This window comes from Rhamphochromis longiceps, linkage group LG16 (assembly GCF_057381845.1).
Source record: "Rhamphochromis longiceps isolate RC_006_pf linkage group LG16, R_longiceps_female_GT1.1, whole genome shotgun sequence".
NCBI lineage: Eukaryota > Metazoa > Chordata > Actinopteri > Cichliformes > Cichlidae > Rhamphochromis > Rhamphochromis longiceps.
The window spans coordinates 30,542,915-30,556,703 of NC_140572.1; the positions used below are offsets into that span (position 1 = coordinate 30,542,915).

The following is a 13,789-nucleotide window of genomic DNA, read 5'->3' on the forward strand; positions in this document are numbered from 1 at the left end:
CTAATTCACTTTAGCCATCACTGTGAAAACAAGGTGTGTAACAGGACTCTGTGCCTGCAGGCTATGGCTAAATACTGGATGTTGTTTTTAGGTGACGGCAGTTACAAAGACAGACATTAACCCTAATAGAGCCTTTTGTTAGTGTGACTGAGGCAATCATTGTGATGTTGCACCATCTTGTTCTTGGTTAATTTGGATTGGTTCCCTGAAGGCAGCTCTGAACTGTATAACATTTGACAGGAGTGGAATTTTTTTAAGACCACGCATTAACGCTCAGCGATTATTTTACCCTTTGAAAACAGACTTTAGACAGGCCCGGTTTTACTGAGGCGTTGCCCTAGTGACGCTGTTGAAAACATGAAATTAAGAGAAGAATTGTACAAAACAATTTAAATAGATTTTTAACTGCAGTGCAGCACACCCATATCTCAAATTTTACGGCTCAGAAATTGTTTTAAAAAATGCTCAATTTTTGGTGAATTAAATTCTTGGATTTTATTAGGCTCTTACTTTGCACCAATTAGCATGTATATGTATCTCTCCCATACGGTCTATGGATATGGCTTAATATCCAGGCTAGCTAGCAGATGATAACACAGAACTCATCTCATCTGTCATCCAAATATAGTTAGTCTGGCTCCCAGAAACCAACATGGTGGCAGTCAGTAAAGCTAACGAGACTTTACCCTCTGGTTCCAACTGACATTTTAATGTCCTGATGTCTATGCCATTGTAATAATGTAGTCAAAATAAAGCAGCCACACATATACACATGTTCTATACTGTGCTACAAGATTTTCATTTGTAAAAAATTAGCAAATAATAAAAATTATTAGTTCAGAGAGCAGTGAAAAAAACCCCTGTAGGTTTTATTAATCACTGAATGTGCCCAGAACAGTGAGACCTGATCTAGAAGACAAATTGAGTTGTAAAACTCTGTCTGGTGCCTCTTCTCCTCCTTGAACTGTAAAGGCCAAGGGCTTGTTGTTTCTATTGAGACCTAAGTTGCTGGTTCTCAGCCACTGACCCGCCTTCATTTTATTTATTTATTTATTTTTGAGCAAGACGGTCAGACAAATCCAAGTCAGCTTCTGGTGAACAAGCCAAAACAGGCACCCAGTAAGAGAGAGAAACGTAGAGCTGGGGAAAAGAAGTTTGAGCTTTGTTTCACAAGTGGAGCCAGAAGTTGGTGATTTGTGTGAGGGGTGCCCCCTGCTTGTGCTTCCTGGCACATCTCTGGTGAAGAGGATGATGAAGCTTACTTTTTCTTTACTTATTATATTTTGTGCGGTTCTGCAAAGCTAATGTACAGTGATTAAGTATTTTTGGATAATGTATCACATTCTACAGGAAGAAGTCTTGGTGTTTCTTCTGTAAGGACTAATGCCCAGGACATTAGAGAAAATACATGCACAAACACTAAAAGAACCAGCACCAAGCAGAAGCTCCAGAGGCTGCATGAAGCCTCTCCCCACCCCCTCCCAGGATGGTGCTGCTGGATGTGGGGGTTATAAGGGCTGAGCAGGACCTTCCATCACCCAGACAGCTGCATTGTTTGCTGGGCTGCAGGGACAACTACCGACAGGTACACGGCTGGGACGATTCACACGCCTCAGCTTCTTGATTTACCGTCCGTCTGTCCCCTTTGGGCGTGCTGGCATGTGGGGTTACTCCACCCTGGGCTTCATATAGCCAAAACTGTGTGGATGGCATTAGCACAGTGTCCCAAAAGCAATCAGTGTGCCAGAGACATGGAGGATAAAATAATCACAGTGACAACTTTAGATTTGCTTACACAGCAAGATTGTACCATGGATTTACTGCTTAAAATGTGATTTATTCACATTTATTTATTCAGATAGAAGCCTTTGTGTATTTTAACTGCATTGTGGTTTCTGAGTGTTTGCACAAACACACATTTAGTGGATCTCTGACATCACAAGTGTTTTGCTTCTGCTGTGTCATTGCAAACAGTTTAGAACTCAGCATCTAACATTATATATAAAAGCACATACCATGGAATAGCCGTAGGATTGTGAGTCAACTATTTTTATTATAGCATTCATTATCATTCTCAATATGCAATAAGCGTGTCGTGCACAGAGCACTGAGGGACTTTTGTTTTGGCACAGTCTTATGCAATACAGTCCCACTGGAGACTGGAAAATAGTTAGGACATTTGGAATATTAAGTTGTGTTCCCCTTTTTATTTTTACTCACCTGAATATGATCTTTTATCAGATCGGTCTCATATCTACTTATTCACCGTTTAACAGTTTTCCACTGTTAAGGATATAACAGTAACACGAGTGACCACATGATTTATTAATAGAATTGTATGATTGAGTTTCAAAAAGATCATATGTGTTAAAATGCAATCGTTGCCAGTTTAGAGTTGTTTGCCAGGATTTACATGTCCCACTGAACCCCTCACAAACAAACACTAAACAAACTTCCTATTAAAATACTAAAGTTACAAACTATCGTGAACAAACATCCATTTTCATGCCGTGAGACCCGGCTGTCTTATCTCATGAATCAAACCCGGCCACAGGGACTTTTGACCTGGAGTCGTTTTCAGTCTTCACATCTGCTCTGAACTCTGGTAACATGTTTGTTTTAAAACTGAACAAATCTTTGCTCCCCCATGACCCCCATAAGAAGGCTCCAGACATGCTAAACATCCTGCCAAGCAGCAGGAAGAGCCCCACATCCATCCCTTCTTTTTAGTTTGCATCTTGAATCCTCGGTTTGATCTCTCACTAAAGACAATGGCAGGTGTTCGATATCAACAAAGGCTACTTCGAGTCTCATGACTCAGGGGAGGAAGAAGGAAAAGCACTTTTGCATTATGAAGTCCCAGATCAGGACTACGCTGAAGTGGAGAGCGGAGTGGGTTCATATCTTTGAGGAAGTACTCAATGATAATAATAATAATAATAATACCCTGAAAGGCCAGAGCAGGCCAGGAATAATTTTCAGGAAAAAGGCTTCTGTTGTGCTTTGATAGAAAGAGGCGGGGAGAAAGATGGGGGGGAGAAAGCAGAGGAGTAGGAGCGGTGGGGGTGCGCGATTCAGACAGGAAATTCCACTAGAAAAAGTTGGCCCGAGTCCTAACTACACAGCACCGTGCCAACGGCTATACACAAACGCTCATGTGCTTGCATACACACTCACATTCACAATTACACACACAGACACTGATTTGTTCTGCAGTTCGGTCTCCGTAAGCAGACGTCCAGAAAGTGACTGAGACAAACGTGCCGCTCGGAGCTTCAACAGAACTGCCCTTTTCAAACACACACACTGCAGCAAGTGCTATGCTCAAGGTTAATAAAAAAGTGTGTGTTTAGCCTAATCCGGGAATCCTGCAGTACACACACAACATGAAACCTGCAGGTTTAATTTGCAAGACTTCGCTTCCTCTAGGGCAGTACATGGGCGAGTGATGGCGACAGAAGGATTAGAGGCTTACAGGAGAGCACGAAAACCACTGCCATGTTTAAAAGGAAGTCTTAACAGGGTGGCTCTTTACTTTTAACTACCCTCAGGGAAGGTAAAATGATACCTTTTTTACTGATAGGGGGATTCTGGGCAGAAGGTAAGTGGATTAGGCCAGTGGTCTCCGTAATGACACAAGATGGTTTGAGCGGAAATTCATTAGTCCCTGTGAACTCCTGCTAAGTCTGTAGATGTTATGGTGTACACACCAAAACGCTCGCAGCCTGGAAGCACTGACACAATTGTTTTCCAGAGGTTTTGAATCATCAGTGTAACTATGTTATGGAACATCAGGATATTGGATATTTCAAACGAAATAATGTCCAGTACAGGTTAGATTTGTTGCTGGATCCTAATACTTCTGTACTGTAGACTAAAGTTTTTTTGGTTGGACAATTTAGTCAGTTTTGATTCTTGGGATCAGATAATATGCAGCATTTAAAAATTCTGCTAATCGTATGGTTTGTTTGTAATCCCTAAAGCTGGTTAGAAAAAAAAGAGGAGGGATGTAATAATAGGTTGGTCAAATTACATTATCAGCTTTCAGCTCTGTTTGGGTCTCCAAGTCCTAAAAATATAGCAAGGCTTTTATAATAGGTTCCTGTTTGTTGAACTGAAACTGAACCGAATCAGGGGAACTGCAGTACTGCTCTACATATGAACTGCTCTACATATGAATCATGCGCATCTATCAGAAATCTCTAAAGTTGAAGCTGAAGGATCCTTAGGTAGACTTGACAAAAACGGTTGAGCTGGGTCCTAAACTTTGCTGATCAGGATAGTGATACAAGAAAAAGCTGGTGAGGCTCAGCGAAGAGCTGCTACAAACGGAGCCAACTGAGGTGGTGCAGCATCTGAGCAGGATGATTCCTAGATGGCTCCCAGGAATTTCAATGGTACTGGGAGGAGGCCTGAAGCATACTGGGCGATTATGTCTCTCAGCTGCCTTGGTAATACCTCAGTGTCCATCCCACCAGAAGAAGAACTGGAGGAAGGGTCTGAGGAGAGAGATGTGTAGGTACGGTGTTGATACTGTTGCCCCCATGACCCAAACCAAGATAAACAATAGACAGTTGGATAATTGTTTATATTAAAATTTCTGTAAATAGGCTGACATCTATTGATATTATTTTTTTTTATGATGTACTGTGTGCATGTCAGTGAGTGATTAAAATCTTAACAAGTCTGTTGCTGATCCTGTGTTTATGTCTCATTGCCATGACACCCCCACCCCCACATATGCTGAATCTACTCGCCCAGACCTCTGCTGCCTCCGATCCTGTCCCGGCGTGTTTACAGATCCCTCTCAGGCCCAGCTGGCTCCTCTCTGCTGTGATTAGTCTCTGTCAGTTCAGCACGTCTGCTTCGGCCAATCACTCCTCAGTCTTAGCTTTAACCCCACGAACCCACCACCAGTATGATCCATCACCTGGGCTACAAGGTGCTGCACCGCCTCCCCTAATTGTTCTAAAGACTGAGCTCTACCAAGACCTTACCTCACCTGGGTTGCCATTAGCTACTGAGCTAATATCTCTCTTTGGTGTAAAAGAGGTGCTGAGGGGAAACAGGAGCAATTTTGTCAGTTTTACCTCCAGATTTTTTCCAAATTTCCATTTTTAGCTCTTTTTCTAAAGAACACTGGCTACATTTTTGGCTCTCCACCCACTGAGACTTATAATGGACTAAAAACACAAATATGATATGCACCACTAAGCCTGAATCGTGAGATTTAGCAGGATTTGGTGTATCCTGTGCTAACATTCAGGTAGCCTACAGCAGGCCTCTCTCTGAAGACTGATGGGGTGTCGGGATAATCAGCTTCCTGTACAGACTTCTGATTTATTGCCTGGTCACTTTAGAGCACAGGTGTGAGGCAGATCAGGTAATTAACACACTGGGTTTGTCACCGTTCTGTAGGTCAGGAGGATGTAAGGAAAAACCGGAAGGCCCCCTGTAAATGTGTTTAACATCCAATGGAGTGATACTTGACATAATGAGGTGTCGCGACCACATTTTCTGCTTTTCCTACTTATCAAAAACTGGGTTTATGCACGACCTCTGTCCGGTCCAAACAGTGTTAGCAAGCACCAATCAAGCCAAGTAACCTCAAATGGCAAGAGCTGGCAGGAAAGCTTTGTCTGTCTCCCATGAGCCCTTTAACCTCTCATACACAGCTGATGAAGAGGCTGCCAGTTCACACAAAGAGCATCCTCAGCGGTTCTATGACAGCATCCTTTACCCAAAAGCAGCCATCCGACCCCCCTGAATTACAAACTGGGCTTTTTTCTTTAAAGGAAAGAAGGGGAAAGACAGAGGAAGTGCCCAAAATGGCATACAATGTGTGGGAGAAGGAGGCAGCGGACATCAATCTAAAGCTGTCCCAGCTGGGGTTCACCCCGAGGTGAGGTGTCCCCCATGGGTAAGCTGCTCCCCAGGTCCCGGGAGGAGGCTGGGGAGTATCTCTTGGACGGACCTGGTCTCCATCAGATTGCCTGTCTTTGGTCTTCCAGAAGGATACACACTTCCCCTTACTGAAGACATAGGCTTAGAAAGGCCAGAGGTAAATTGTTTCAGAGGAAAAATAATTTATGTTTAGAATAATTTACACTGCTGAAAATGTTTATATCCATTAGCGTGGAAGTTATATTAAATAAACGACTGATGTCCATTAGTTTCATTGAGACATTAATAGCAGCAAAGTTTACAACAACTCTAAAAGCAGGTGGGCCATTTCAGCCTCGACTGCAGGACACAGCCAACATCCTTCCACTTTGCTTAAATGCATGTTTGCATTAGAAAGCTACACAGTATAAAGAATTCACTGTACTGTACTTATTTGTTAGGGTTAAGTTTTGTTTTAGTCACATGTTTAAATAGACAAATTTCATGAAGCCGTAAGGCGTTTTCCTTCAAATGAAGTCTCACAGATGTTCCAAAGAGGCAGGATGTTAACTTAAACCCTCAGTACCTAACCTTAGATGAGTTGCTGGTGGATGCTAAAGGGTTTAAACAAAAAGATTTTGAAGAGCTCAAAAGCAACAGCTGACTGCTGGTGGTTCATAACACAGGGATGAGCATCTTAAGTGCTAGCCCCTGCACTCTCAGGTCAGCTATCCTGATAAGATAAAACATTAAGACTGCGCTGTTTATATACACACAGACAAGCCGGATCTCACAAACCCCTCTCTTGTCTGGCCTCTTTCTTCGGGGCAGGATTCAGCGTGGAAACTCTGTGAATTGGTTTTAAAGCACTAACAAGAAACAGCTGTGAAGGAGGTCAGAGGGCCTCCAACTAAACGGATCGGCTCGCAGGTGATCCACAGTCTGATAATGCTGCCCTTCTCATCCTCTTTTTGTGATGCGGCTCTTGTTTCAGTCTTACATAAAAATGTAGCAGACATGGTTTAGCAGATTATTCATTGTATTTCTCAAAAAGTGTAACCGGATAGGCTTATCAGCGAAGCATAAACACTCAGAATCAAATGAACAATCATCAGGTCAGCAGTGAACCCTGCTAGGGTTAGGGGTTTATGCCTATTGGGAACCTCTAAATTAAAAAGCTGTTACAAGGAAAATTGAAATGCTAAAATATTAGACATCTTCTACTTTCTGAATATTTGCCCAGGTAACATGTGGCTACAACAAAACCCAACCCCATCCCCAGAATGAGCCACTGGTTACCTGCCTTTGTATGACAAGGGGCCTGCAGGTGCCTCCTCATTCCTCAGGCACTGTTAGAGATCTGATGTGTGTGTGTGTGTTTTGTTTCCTTAAGCATTTCTTTGTGCAAACCATTCTCCATGTGCAAACACTTTTGGATTTTAGAAGTGCACAAGAGGCATTATGCTATCAGTGTTAGATACTGTATCAATCAGTGGTTCAGATCTCCTCCCCATAGTGAAAGTGATCAAACAGCGTAACAGTGCTTGACGTCTCTCCAGTTGTTCTTCAGCCTAAAGGCCAGTTTACTTGGCCTTAATGCAAGTATGGAAGCCAAATAAACAAGAATCCCTATGAGTAACACATGTCCCTTTCATCAGGGCCTCGCTGCCAACGGGGTCGAACCATTTACAAAGGAAAGAGGAGGAGGTTGATGCGTGTTACACTACAAGTCTGTCTTCAGTAGATTATACACGGGCAAATGCGAAGGGCATGAAGCCGAGCGGTGGAAAGCTTAAATCAGAGAGGAAAAAGCGAACATAGAAAGCAACCCTCCCATGGGGGAAATGACACTTGAGTTTGTGTACATATCAAAGAAAGTTTGCGTTGTTTCTGCAGAGCGCTACTTGAGCATTTTCGATTGTGTCGCTGTTTGTGTGTGTGCGCGCACGTGACTGCGGTTTGTGACAATTGACAGGCGAGCAGATGAAAGCTCCAGAGACGGGAGCGAGTGGCTAGGACATTACTCAGCAACAACAAACAACAGCCCTCAAGATAAGGCGTCATTTGTCACCGGAGCTGCAATGACAGCAGCGTGCATTGTGTGATAAAATTAGCTAACACGATACTTCCCTTGTGTGACACTCTGAGAGTTGAGTCACAGCGGGGTGAGCCTGCAGGGGAATCTCCTTTATCTGACAAACACCTTTATGGATACAGACAGGAAGGGCTCTCAATCATGAGGAAGTGGCTCTAGAGTTTTGTAACTTTTACATACTAGGAGCTTTCCTTTGGAATGGGAAGTATCAATTCTATTTCAGTCTAAATTATTTTGATGGAACAATAATAATAATGATAATGATAATGATAATAAATGATGAAATGTAACAAACAGGAAGATAAATTGACCACTTATTTTGTGCCGTTTAAAGATTTTTTTGCATGTGTAAAAAATGTTTTTCACACTTCCTTGTTTATATTAACACTGAGAATCTGCCCAGTTTAACCACAGACCTCCACTGAGCCGCCTGACCCGAGCGACCAGCCTTCAGCTGATGCCTTGCTCAAACCCACTTCAGTACCAGCTGCTGAATGAGGACTTACTTTGCAACAGATTTTCCCAGAACTCAAATATGAAAATAGGGGATAATCCTGTTAATTTGTATTTCTACAAAAAATACGTCATAAGAAAAGCAACGGCCACACCCGAAGCCCAGCTGCAACTGCCAATAGGACTGCACACCGAGGCCTTTGCGCGCTATTTTTGGAGCACAGCCAACTGTGACTCCATCGCTAAATTCTGCTCACACACTCCTCAAAGCAATCTTAACAGCATAGTAAACATGTCAGGGGGTCAAAGCGGGCTGTACACGTGTCTTCAGCTCACCTCCTTTAAACACAACGCCATGGTGGCAAAGAGAAATATTGATTCAAGGCAGGCTGGACAAACATCACGCATGGGTCTGAAACACTTTTGCACCACCTGAACTTATAACTTGACAGAACTTTAATATGACACAGACTGTATCATAAAATACTATATAGATCTGTATATATAAAATGTCATAAAATGTCCTATTTTTGACTCTATATGATGTCATCAAGAGAGGAACTTCTTAATATGGTCATCTCAGGCTAAGAATACCACTGATTTGCTGTTCAAGCCTTCAGATTACTTTCAGAACACAAGTGGCTTAAAGGGAAAGTGGATTTAAAGGAGGATATCTAGTTTGCACCATCTAGGAAAAAGGAATTGACTTCTAAATTGATCCACCAGATTCCTATTGGCATTCTTCACCCAGCATCTGGACTCCATTGTGGTTTCATTGACTCTACACTCGACATATGTAGCCTTACAGTGTTTCAGTGAATATGTCAAAACATGCAAATGTCAAAATAAAATAAGCATTTTCACAGTGAGTGGAAACTTCAAGGCTGCTTTGGTGGAGAACTGGTGACGACAGCCATACAATCAGCTAGTTGACAATGAAGAAAAAGCATGTGTGTTCTGAACTTTCTAAAGCCCTGATGTGTGTAACTTGAAACTACAAGAGATCCAGGCAGCAGAGCAGTGATTGCAGAAATTTGTCTCGTATCGGAAATTCATCTCAGAGTGACAGACCTTACATTCTGAGGATAAAGGACCAAATTAAAGAGCTGCATTTAATTTAAAATTCTGTTTTGAACTATTTTTTCTCTTAAAGGATCCCATGTCTATAACATATTTGTCATTTCTTTCAGCTCATGGTTGTGGTAAGAACTCGTCATCCAGTGTTAGCATAATGACTTCATTATGACATTAATCCCCGATGTCATACTCATCAGAATTTGTGCACAGAGCATGCGATCAGGACGGCTATAAAGTACACTTTTATGTATTCTTTTAGGACTCTTGCCCATATAAGAGTTTGAGGATGGGCATTTGGAAGAATATGATGTCTTTTGGCTAATTTTCATTTTCTGTGTGTGCATTTTTTAACGTTGCTAATTTGGTGGAATGAACCTCATAAACAAGCACTTCACAATACTGACATATTTAAAATACAACGTTTTTAGATCTTGTTTAAGCTCTAAGACTGTCTCCACCACAAGCTCCTCAGAAAAATACCCAAACTTTACTTGTTCATCAACGAGCTGGTAACTTATAAAGTTAATAATGCCATGAAGTGGAGTGTCCAAGTTAACAGCTGTACACACAAATTTCCAGGGATTCTCAGCAGTATGATTTGGGCATGTCGTGCCGTGGAAACCTGGCATTTTGCGCTGAATGTTGAGTGCCATACAACAAAATGCAGAAGTCTCCATTCATGTATTTTTTCAAGCTAACAAGCTATCCTATGCCACTAAGCTGGGTGCACATTGCTAGTTTTATCATCAGTGCTACTGCAGACCTGATCATATCTCCAACTGTGTATTCACTTGGAGGCTGCAAACCATGCTCCATCTTTTTGCTTTATTAATAGTTAATAGTTTTCCTAGGTGATACTTTTACACTTACTAAGATCGTCAGTCTTTTAATGGTAGACACCCTATTACTATTGGTGATTCAAAGTCAGGACAACTTGGCCTCCGCTTCATGAATTTTTGACACTTTTTGTTGTGTTTTTTCTTGAGAAGGAATACTTCATTCTGGGTGTACCATGTTGAAGCCTGACATCATTATTTGTGACACAGATGTTTGAAGTTGTGTCATCATATCGTAAAACTCTGTCATTTTTATACTGTAATTTAAAATCTCTACTGCATTGTTAAATTGCAAACCAAATGTTTTTGCATACAAACATTGGGTTAGCCATACTTGACTGGACTGTATGCGCACTCTGTCATTGAGCCCACATGTAGACTGAATCAGTGCTGGAGAGCTTCCATCAACATAGAAAATGAAACATTTGGAGAACAAATTTAAGAGTCTGGCAGTCAAATGTTTTTACTGAGAGCACAACGTGGTGATAACAGTGGCATTTCATCAGACCTTGATGTTTTGGAGGGCTAAAATAAGACGCCCTAATGTCTTAGTGATTGTGCAACTGACTAGCGACATAGTGAAACAATTACAGTGTGGACTCATGCCAAACTCCAGAAATAATGCAGGGCAAACTCTTGTATGCTTATCTTGACTCGATCCAAAAAGGGAGGGCCTGCTAAATTGTATTTACCGTCTGTTTCCAGATATGAATTCCATTTATCGTAATGAGAAAGTGTTATTTGATGCCTTCTTAAAGAATTTTCCAGAACGAGTTACTGAACAAAACAAATAGTAAATACAGATGGACCTATTTTATCAATCTTTTACTATTTAGTTTGGGTTTTCCTTCAGTAAACATGACTGGCGTCTTGAGCTGGAGATGGGTCTTTCTACAGTTTGATCACTGTGGCATTTGTTCTTCCGGGCCCTTGATTAGAAAGTATTTTTCCTTTGCTCTGCTTCAAAGCACTAATATAAAAGCACATTGAAGTTTTAACAATCCCTGCCTGGCTCTCGTAATGATCCACATGTGGCACAGTTGTGATGTTCAACAACCAACCCATGCTCTTTCTGTGGAGAAAAGGGTGCCACATGCTGCCACTGTATTATTCTTAATCTACTTTTATAGGCTCCACATTAAAGTTCACAACAAACACTGTGAGAAGTGACGCCATATGCTGAGGTTTGGGTGCTGGGGAATGAATCATGACTGCGGCAAAAAACCATAAAGACGATGGTGAATTTGGCAGCTCCACTAATATCCAGTGTTTTTCTTTCCAGTGCCTACTAGTTCACACCCCGGATTGTGTTTGGCCCAAATGTTGCCTATATTTGCAGTTTTTTGGACCACATTTGGTTTTTACTGCTAAGTCAGAGACTCACTGTTTCAACTCAGCCATACATCCACCTCATATGGGCCAAATGCCAGCTGTGTTGCTGGATTTGTGTAACAGAGAATTTTGGGGGCATATCTTGACCGTACAACTCTTCTCAGTGGTATAAGTAGCAAAAATCTGTCTCCTGTCCATGTTCTCTCTAAACCCATTAATGTTTCTAGACTTGTATGTATGTCTCAGGTAGCTAGTTAGGTTTTTCTCTGTCATCTTCTCCCAGACTGGTAGCTAAAGGGTTAGTCTTACAGCAAACACTCACAGCTTTGCGGGGCATACAGTATTCATTATATCTAAAATCCATTCTGCTTTTTTCAGTGTGAGCCCGCACACCAGTGGCGCTGAGGCATGCATTCATTCCTGAGACGTACCGTGTCACGAAAAACACCACTGTCCTATTTCTGTCCATCTAGCATTAGTACCATTTGACACTCCAGCAGAGCTGTGAATTTTGTATATTCCCCCATGAATTGGTGATAGCTCTTCTTCTTGTGCGGTGTTGTGAGTCACACAGCAGACAAGGAGGAACATTTACTAGAGTTAGCATGAAGATAACTTTTCAGTACACAACACAGCCTGGTAAGAAAGCCAGACTGTGCTTCAAGGTAATGTCCTGCAAAAAAAAGCACAAGTCTCTGGGTATGTTATCTGAACTCAAACCCTGCTAATAACCTGAATGCACCTGACGACTTGGTGGACTTTAAGAGGTTAGAATATACGTTCACTATATTTATTCTATCTAGTCTAAGGATGCTAAAGAGTACCAATTAAAATATGATAGAGCCTCAGCAAGCACCTATATGTGCTACTTTGGTAGTGAGACTGGGCTCATAGTTTTGATAACTAGTGGAACAAATAAACTTTGATTTTGACTGACCCAACAGGTCGTGGAACACATTTTATTTACACTGTCTGCCAAACCTGGGGAGACCAAGCAATCCATAAGCTCAGTTTTTCTACCATACAAAGACTTTATTTTAAGCAAGCCCGCCACCGCAGGTCTTATTGAAACAGGGTTATGTTTCTATAGCGATCTCCCCCCCCCATCAGACCGCCACTTGTCAGCTACTATTAGGGCTAGCGGTTGCCTCTGCTTACATGTGGTACCCATCACCCCAGACCACGAGGTAGTGATCGGGTTCAACTGCTACAGCTCTAGGCCCCCAGGGACACTTGGTTCAGTGAGACCTCGGATCACCTCCGGTTATATGTGCCGTGTTATGACAGGCTAATAGTGCTAGTCACTATGTGGCAGCCGAGTGAAAGAGAGAAAGTTAGTTAGACAGTGGACGAGAAGGATGAAGGTTAATGTGCATGCAGATGTTGGTCTTCATAAAAAACAGAGTTTAGTGGTGCTTAAAGAAATAAAGCCTGCATGTGTTTAGAAGTTTTGATATTAATAAGATTTTGAACATCAAGAATATCTTAAATGTCAGTGTTTGACATGTCATTGAGGATGTTCAGCGTGGTTTGAGTTGTTACTTTTATCTGTAACTTTTTGAAGGAAAATATTTTTCAGAGCATTTTTGGTGAACATGAGACTACAAAAACACCCAGCGAGGCCAACAAAAACCACTGTATGTAATAGGTATGAAATTTCTAGTGTGAAGAGTTGAGCTAATGTGCTCCATACTCTCTCACAAATTTTTTAAAATTACAGAAAAGAATTCATAAATATTCAGGTTAGTATGGTGAGCTGCTCTGATATCCTGTCCTTATATGAGCGTGAGAGTCACCCAAAATAAAAGCTGTGTATTATTGTTTTTTTCTCCATCTGCCCCGTGGAGAAGTTCAGGGGCAATTACACCGTCTCGATTACTGTGACAAACTGCCAAAGCTAAACTTTAACCAGTCAGGACAACACACACACACACACACACACACACACACACACACACACACACACACACACACACACACACACACACACACACACACACACACACACACAATTTTCCACAAGACCCATTGAACAGAATCAGCAACAGCCTGGTACATTAATGCACACCTGCACAAACAGCTTCGCTGCTGGTGAATGAGCTAGTCAGCGTAT

General features: G+C 41.8%; 1 protein-coding gene across 1 annotated transcript in view; it reads right to left on the reverse strand.

The window, feature by feature from the left end:
- gli2a (GLI family zinc finger 2a) overlaps positions 1-13,789 on the reverse strand; it is an 83,260-nt gene that overhangs the window by 37,374 nt on the left and 32,097 nt on the right. The gene's annotated exons all lie outside the window — the stretch shown is intronic.